Source organism: Petaurus breviceps, unplaced genomic scaffold (assembly GCF_028583685.1).
Source record: "Petaurus breviceps papuanus isolate PSGF00001 unplaced genomic scaffold, PetGlider_PUasm1.0 226, whole genome shotgun sequence".
NCBI classification, from domain to species: Eukaryota; Metazoa; Chordata; class Mammalia; order Diprotodontia; family Petauridae; genus Petaurus; species Petaurus breviceps.
Genome location: NW_027185890.1, coordinates 1,803,025 through 1,812,268, shown reverse-complemented (window position 1 = coordinate 1,812,268; position 9,244 = coordinate 1,803,025).

Sequence of the window (9,244 nt, the reverse complement as noted above, 5' to 3'; positions counted from 1 at the left end):
GCCTCCTTTACCTCAGTGCTTCCAGAGGAAATGCCTGGAGCTGAAAGATGGAGTACTGAACTTGTGGAGTGAGTTGCCAGAAAGCCAGTGTCCCCAAACTTAAGAGAATAAAGTGTAAGAGACTGGAGAGGTAGGAGGAGAGTGGGTTATGAAGGACCTTACATGCCAAACCTCGTGGGGAAAGACAACCAGGGCGCTATGGCAACAATCCAATGAGGGCCTGAACCAGTGATAGCAAGGGCAGAGAAGAGACGGGGGCATCTTGGAGACATAGTGAAAAGCTGAAACAGACAAGTCTTGGCAACAGATTGAATATGGGGGTGAGCGATAGTAAGGAAACAGGGGGGCTCTGAGGTTAAGAGCCTAACGGACTAGGACGATGGTATTTCACTCTACAATAGGAGAGTGAGGGTAAGAGAAAGATAACATAATGAGCTCTATTTTGGACATGATGAGTTGAAATGTTTACTATATCATCTTGTTCAACATGTCTGAAAGGCAATTAGAGATTGAAGGCAAAAGGTCAGCAGAGAGATTGGGGCAGGATAGGTAGACTTTGAGAGTCATCAGCATAGAAAGGGTGAGTAAGTCCATAGGAACTGATGAGATCACCAAGTGAGGTAGTAAAGAGGGTGAAGAGAAGAGGGCCTAGGACAGAACACTGAAGGACCCTATGTTTGGAGAACTCTCTGAGGCAGCTTCATTTCAAACATGTGAGATGGCCAATACAAGAGCACCGAGATCAGACATGGAGAACCAACATGGAGAACAGGGAGAAACAACAAACGAGATGACCTCAGAGTTCCTTTCTTGTTTTAACTTTAGATGGGCCTAATATATTCCAGAAACAGAAAGATAGGCACTGCCATATTATAAGCTCCAGATGTATGAAAGCTCAATTCCTGGTAACCCAGAGATGGCATTCTGAGAACCACTGAATATCAAGCATGGTGTCTTGCTAACAAGATGATGGTTCTACATCTAGAGAAGATTTTGCTTCATGGTCGCAAGATCTCACACCTAGCACTGGCCAACTGTCTTGGAAATTTGCCCCATTGAACCATGCCAAAAAATGCGAACAGCATCACCAATCTAGAAAAATAACTAAAAAAAAATATCCTAATGACACAAAATCTGTATGACCAGTTCCATGTATGAAGAAGTTTCCTTTTTTATAAATAGTAACTTAATTTTAGCAGAAGTGTAGGGTGTGTGTTAAAATAGGAACCTAGTGTTTTTGTTTTGAGACAGGTCTTTCTAATTTGCCAGTCTGGAAAGAAAAAAGCTACTCACAGCCTAACTCTACACTCAATTGTCATGGAAGTTTCTAACCTGAACCAGGTTGTCACAGCACGGATTCACCATAATGGTGAATCCAATCTAGACATAATGCTGACATCTGATTAGATTTAGTCCTACTTCAGCTCAGATTTCCCAAATTCAAGCAATCCACCATTCTTTTCTCTGAAAAGAAAATTAGTGGTTTGACTCTTTTCAGTTTTTTGTTTCTTTATTAAGGCAATGTTGGAAAATTCAAAATAACCAGAGATCTGTGATGTTATGCATTTTTATGTTCCCTTCAATGAAGCCTGTAGTCACTTACCATGCCTGCCCACCCTCTACAATTCTTGTCCATTTCCTACAAAAACTTAACTATGGAAAGGGCTGACCAATAGCCTAGAGGCTATCATAAAGTTCTCCTGGAATCATGAGGATGGCAATTAAGCACTTGGGCTCTCTCCACCTTGCCCTCTCCATGGTAACCAGTTCACCCTTTTTTTCTTTATTATACATTTTCCAAATGATATTCTTTGCTCCTGTTCTTCTTTGTATGTCTTCATTAATTATATGTCATGGACTGCTCTCACACCCATCATGTTCCTCTCCTTTGTCCATGGCAATAATTTTTAATGTTTGGATATTATTGTCTTCTATGCATCACTGTGAAACAGAAACTTCAGTGGGATTAATTTATTGAAGGATGTGAACCAAAAGTGCACCAGACTTGGGCCACCATGAATAAGTTTTGATCTGCACATTGTCCCACTCTATGAGGGTGCACCATTTAATAATGGTGGAGAGAAATATACTTCATGGGAGAAATTTTTTCCATATACAATCATGCCATAGAGTTGGAGTTCTTAGAGTTCATCTTGTCCAAGCCCCTCATTTTACAGATGAAGAAACTGAGGATTGGAGAGATTAAGCAACTTGTCCATGGTTACACAGATACCAAGTGTCAAATTGGATTGCAATCCAACTTCTTCCTGGTTTCAAGTGATAGAATCCTAATAAAGCTGCCCCCAGTCCCAACTTCCTTATGCACCCCAATGAACAGCAGGCATGTTCTGATTTGAGAGTCTTGTTTTAACCACATCTCAGGGCCCCAGACTCAGTACAGACACTGCCCCTAGTGAGCCACTGCCCCCCAACTCAATATAGCCACTGTCCCCAAATCCAATTCACATATTTGAATTTGTGTCCTTGCACTCAAGGACAATCACATTGTCCACATTCACATCATACATTTAGCCCAAGACAGGGCCATAATACCTATCCAGTCAGAAAGCAACATGACCAGGATATATTTTGCTACTGTAGTGTATAAGGGACCCCTCCATATTACCTAATATCTTGCCTTTTTAATATTCATAATTTCTGTTGTATAATCAGCATCATTACACTATAAATTTGCCTGTGTTATCTTACGAAGTTGCTGGCTTCTCTTGGAACCTAGCCTGCTTCTGAGGGGTGTCAGGTCTGACTCTGAATTCTTTAAGATGGTGCTATCACAACACAATATGCAACTGCAACATGAGTTCAGCATTCTATACACTGCACCATGCTGTCTGTCATCCACATGATGGATCATCCGCATATAGATATGAGTTGACCAACATTTGCTGAGTATCTGGCTTGTGCTTGGTACATGGTAGATATTTGATAAATGCTAGTTGCTTGAATAAATTGATATAATTTAAAATTAGTGTTGCTCACACTCACCAAAGGTATTTTCTTTTTTTTTCTTTTTGGAGGGCAATTGGGGTTAAGTGACTTGCCCCAGGTCACACAGCTAGTTTTTGTGTTAAGTGTCTGAGGCCGGTTTTGAATTCAGGTCCTCCTGACTCCAGGGCCAGTGCTCTATTCATTGCACCACCTAGCCTCCCCAAACCAAAGGTATTTTCTACTGTCAAGGATGTCCAGCACAAATTTGAAACAGAAGAAAAATGACTGTATACTGTAAGCTCCTTCCAACATTCCTATTTGTGAATGATATTGGAATGATTGCATCACCCCAAAACATAGTAGAGTCTTATAAATGAAGCCTAACATCACTCAAAAGAGTTTGTTCTAATTCGTTCCACAAAAAAAAGTGGATGAGGAATGATTTTTTTTACCCAAAAAACAAAACAAAAAAGAATTCCCTCCTATTCCACTCCTTAACTTTGATATGAGTTGGAATGCATAAATCACAGAACTAATTCATAACCACAAATCTCTCATACAGATACTACTGGACATTGAATGAGCAAAGCCCAAAATTGAATGGGGGAAGTAACCAAACTGTATGTTATTTTGGAAAGTTCTCAGTACTTTCAATGATCCTAGGCTGCCTCCTAAAACAAAACTGCATTTTCAAACTTCAGTATTGACTCCATGATACTATATGGCTGTGACACTTGGAATTCTGAAACCTCTGAAGAATGAAATATTCAGGTGACCCAAAGGAGCCATATGGTAACCATAAGGAAGTTATAGGAGATGGCTACTGGTGTGTTCTGTACAAAAAATGATGTTAAAACATATAATTCAGGAGATTTTTTTTATTGGAAAAAGAAGTAAGTTTGACAAATAGCAAGGACAAAAGATAATAGATGAACAGCCTAAGTACTATATTGGTACTCAAACAGTTTTTAATTTTTTCATTTCCTTTTTATTACAATGAACTTAAAAATATCGGAAGTATGAATATTCCCTATAAAAAGTAAAGAAAAGAAAAAGGACAACATATGAAGCTGCAGATCTTTATTGCATAGAGCTCTTTATTATACATTATTACATTTTTTTGTGTATTCAAATTTAACATGACAATTCTAACACTGCCCTTGCTATGATGCCCATCTCAATTTTCTTGTACATTATGTATATGTATATACACACATACATAAATACATATAAGTATGTATACATATATGCAAACATATACATACACACATATATATATAAAATGATTCATTCACTCTTTCCTTCCTTTTAAAAGTATTCATATCACCACCTATACATATACCAACCCCAAAACAACTGAAAGCCCTCACTTCTGACAAGTATAGTCATGAAAAATAAATCTACTTATAGGCCATGTCTGAAAATGTAGGTCTCCCCTCACCTTAAGAGTTAGAGAATTTGATTTATTATCAGTCTTTTGGTGATGTGATTGGTTTTTGTGCTGAGTATAGATCTTTTCCTTCACAGTATTATAAGCATGGTATAAATTTTTCTACTGGTTCTGTTCATTTTAGTGTTCATCATTTTATACAAGTCCTCACAGGATTCTCTGAATCCATCTCATTTCACCACTTCTTATGGTAGAATAATATTCAATGGATTCAATGGAATATTCACTCATAGACCATAGTTTGTTGAGCCATCTCCCAATTGATGGGTATCATTTTTGTTTCCATTTCTTTGATAAAACAAAAGTGCTGCTTAAAATGTTTGTACATGTAGGTCCTGTTTCTCTTTCTTGAATCTCTTTGAAATAGGAGCTTGGTAATGGTGTTGTTGGATCAAACAGTATGTTAAGTTTAGTGCATTTGAGGGATATAATTCCAGATTACTTTCCAGGTGAGTTGAATAATCTTATTGATCCCCAAACATTACCAAAGTGATCTTGTCCTTCATCAGACCCTGACACAGTAGACATTTTATTTTTCTCATATCTTTATCAATATGGTAGACATGAGGTAAAGGCTCAGAGCTGTTTTGGTTTGCCTTAATCTTATTATTAATGATCTGCAGCATTTTTCACATGATTTTTGACTGCTTGCCTTTCTTATTTTGAAACTTGCCCATTCTTTGAAAGCTACAGGTTGATTTATTATATACTTAGAAAAGGTGGACAAGGGTCATTCCATTAGAAGGCATGGTTAAGTTTTGATCTACACCATTGGAGAGAATAACAACATCAGTCAGACATCAGATCCAATGAAATCTTCAAGTATAGCACATAAAGTATAATGTTTCTGGAAAACAAGGAACTGAAGAATAAGTCATAGTCTGAAGTTGCCTTACAAACATAAAAAGAATAAATTTTTGGAGTTTTAATCCAGTTTTGAGACAGGATATGCATTAAACTTACCACATACATACCCATCTTGTAGGTGTGCAAACCCCCAAGCTCAATCAGAACACTCATACCAATAACTATATAGGTGCTACTGGAAAATCCCCCCTTCTCCTTGTAGCAACAAGCACCCCGGAGTCCTCAGGGTTTGCTGCCAGCACAGGTTCTTGGATCTGCTTTGTTAAAGGAAAGCAACTCAAAATGGGTTAACAAGCTTACTTTAATCAGTCAGACATATATCGTTTACCTTGTTCAGGGGAAAAGGTCAGCACCCCGAACTTCAAAGTACACAGACAGAATTATCAAGACAGAAACAGATCTAATAGACAGATTTCCAAACTGTCCAACCATTACATCCATACCAAGTCAACATCTGGGTTTTTCAAAGCCGGGGGGGCCCTGGACAACGGCTTCCCAGAATACAGATCAAATCACAGAACACTTCTCAAAGTGAGCCCCCAAAACAAAGCCTCACATCAGGGCTTATATAGCCTTCTCCTGGCTCAGAGAATGTAACAAGCTTATTGACCCACTGGCCAATCAAAAAGTATCTACTGAAAAACAAGCCTCCCACCCCAGGCTTCAGGTGCACTTTAGCCTAGGGGCAGGGAAGATCTTCCAAATTTGCATTCCCATTACACTCCTTTCCCCTCCCACATTGTTCCCTGACCTTCGATCACCTTGTGGCCACACCTGGTGTCCCTCAGCTGGCACCATTGCTCTTACCTGGCTCTGTACTCTGAATCCATGGCTCTTCCCCCACCCCTTCAACCCTCACCCACTTTCAATGAGACAGAATCTTGGAGGATAAGTAAGGAAGAATGGGTTTTAATTTGCATCCATGATGTTATTATATTTTCTTTCTCTCCAAACCCATCTTCCTTCTGACCTTCCTTGTTATTGTGTAGAATATTACCATTCTTCTGGTTGGCCAAGTTCAGAACTTTCTTGTCATCTTCAACTCTTCCCTTTCCATTCAGTACCCCCCAATGTCTCATCATTAAGTCAGTAAACAAAGATTTATCAAGTTCTTATGACATGCCAGGCCCTGTGCTAATAGCTGGGGAGGCAAAGAAATATAAAAACCCAGGCTCTTCCTTCAAGTAGCTCACATTCTAATGGGGGTGAGGGGTAGGATGTAAAGCAAGCACAAGCACTTTTCCAGAAGTATGTTACTGTGAACAGCTTTTAAGTTCTGATTACATAGTACAGTGAATACTCTATTTAATAACAAATCAGAGCAAAATATTCACAGTAAATTAAGGTACATCATTCACAATGTTACAACTTATCACAGATAATCAAAATACAGCATTCACAACAACTCATCACAGAAAATGGCCACATAGTTTTCACCACAGTGGTCACACAGTTTTGAACAAAGTATAATAATTTAGTCAATCAATCACTTAGTAACTCAATCATTTGATCAACTAAATCAATTCAATAATCCTTAAGGAAGCTTGCCTCCTTAAGGGTCACAAAATACAATAGTCAAAGTTCTCCACTTTGTTACACTAAGTTACAATATCAGTCACTACTCAGCATTCTCTTAAGGGGTAGTGCACAGGCCATCCACCCTTAAGTCACAAATAACTTACAATCTTCTCAGTCAGTACACAGTATCCAAGTAAAGTCTTCTTTCAGCTTGACTCAGGGTAGTCTCTCAGATCCCCTGGATCCCCTTCCATGGTCCCAGATCCTACCTGTATTCACCAAACTGTCACATGGGTTCAAAGGCAGACAGCTCCCAGTTCCTCGTCCAGCTCTCCATGTTGTTGCTGTTCCATGCTGAAGCTCACAGTGCCCAGAATACCTTAAATCCTTCACAGTCTCTGTTCCCAGAAAGTCAAGACTTAACAAAGCCACAAACCGGTTCATGCAAAGTACCAGTATCACAGTCATGCTTCCTCAGTCTTCAGCAGCTCCTAGGAGAAGCTGGTAGTTCCCCAGCAGAAGCTCTAGCTGGTTCACTCAGGTTCCCAAAATCAAAATCATTCTCTCCAGCCTGGGCCTTTCCTCTTCAGCCTCCTCAGCAGCAGCTGCTTCTGCCTCCATGAAGCTTATCCCAAGGAGTTCTGACTCTCCCTCTCTAGGGCTTTTCCTTATATACAGTATTGCTCCTCCCTTTTCAGCCCCTTCCTGTTACATCAGCAACAGGAGTTCATACCTTCTGTTTCTTTAACAGAGTCTTAATTTGAACTAGGTGCTAAGTACATCTTAGCTTTCCAATACAATTTCATTACCGTTACACAGGGATACTGTGATTGCTTCATCCACACTATCTCCCAAACATGTCTCCTTCTCTAAACAGAAATAGTCATCAACCTAGTTCAGGCATTCATGGCCTCTTTCTTCAAATCTCACAATGTCATCTCTGACTTAGTCTTTTCCTACTCTACTCCTTCCTCCTAAAAGCTGACAAAACAATTTTCCTAAAGGACTTATCACTTCTCTAACGCAATAAACTCCAGTGGTCCCCTGTGACTCTAGAGTTAAACATTATTTCATCTTTTTCTTACCCTTTCTATTTCTATTTTGTACTTTTTTTTAGTAACAAAGTATTTGGTTTCAAAAATTTGGACACTATTTAATTAGATTGTCTAGTGATTCCTAACCTATCTCCAGGTCCAATGATGTATTGGCAAAGGGCATCTTATGGATTGGCAATTTGGACCAAGCCAAATATCATTGCCCTTGTAGCAACCAACTGCTTCCCTAGTGTATCTACTGTTTGGTAGAATTTCAGGTTTATTTTCAGCACTTGAAATGCAAGAACTTGTTTAAATAATGAAATATCTACAGGTTAGTCTTTCAATTTCCATTTAACTCAGTTAACAAGTACTTTTTGTTTTTGCAATCTCATCCAGAGACCTCCAGCACAGATTCACTCCAATATGGTAATTTTAAAGGCAATAGAATTAGATACCCTAACGTATCAAGTAAAGAATACTGTCTACAAGGGGCCACTAGACTAATTAGTGTTCCTGGAAATGGTCCAAAGCAGAGAATCTTTCCGCCAACATGCCCTCAGCAGTTTAATTTCACACACTGAATCACCAACATCTATTCCTTTCTTTCTTTTTCCCCCCAGATTCTTCTATTCTTTTTTTTCTTTACTTTGTTAGCACTGCCTTCCTTGATTTCTTTTCTTACCCTTTCATACCTTTCTCTCATTATTTTCCATTCTTCATGCCTGATCATGAAAAGATACTTAATTCACAGAAAATTCTAATCCATGCATGGGAGGCTTGCCAGCCAACTAATTATGCATACCTTCTGAGAAGGAAAACTCAGTGAATGGGGGAAAGTGAACAGTCTTATGTTCCAACCATCTGGTCAGAGTTTTATTAAATTCAGATACACTATAGTCTAGAGTAAAGTTATTCTCAAGTATTTTATATCTTTCTCTGCATATTATGCAAGTATATCTGTATACATGTCAAAGTGGGTATAACTGTGGGTAATAATTTTGGAGAGATAGATTTAAATAGAGATTTGTGGATATTCAGCGAGCAGCTCAGGGGTTCAGCAAAAATAGCATAAGGTAGCTGTATACATGAATAGAAACTTGAATATATAAATTAAAACTTGCTCATTTGCCTGAAAACCAAGATAAATATCCAGATAATAAATCAACAAACAGTTATTAAGGCTCTTACTCCATGACAAACACTGTGCTAAGCACTGAGGATTTTTTAAAAAAGGCAAAAAAAAACCCAAAAAAATGCTTTGAAAGACTAACATTGTAACGGAAGAAACAATATGTAAATGAATAGGTCCACAAGAGAAGAAAGGAGGTGACCTAAGAAAGGAAGACTCTAGCAGCTGAGATAGACTGGGAAAGGACTCCTATAGGAGGTAGGAATTGAACTGGAGTCTTGAAGGAAGCCAAGGAAC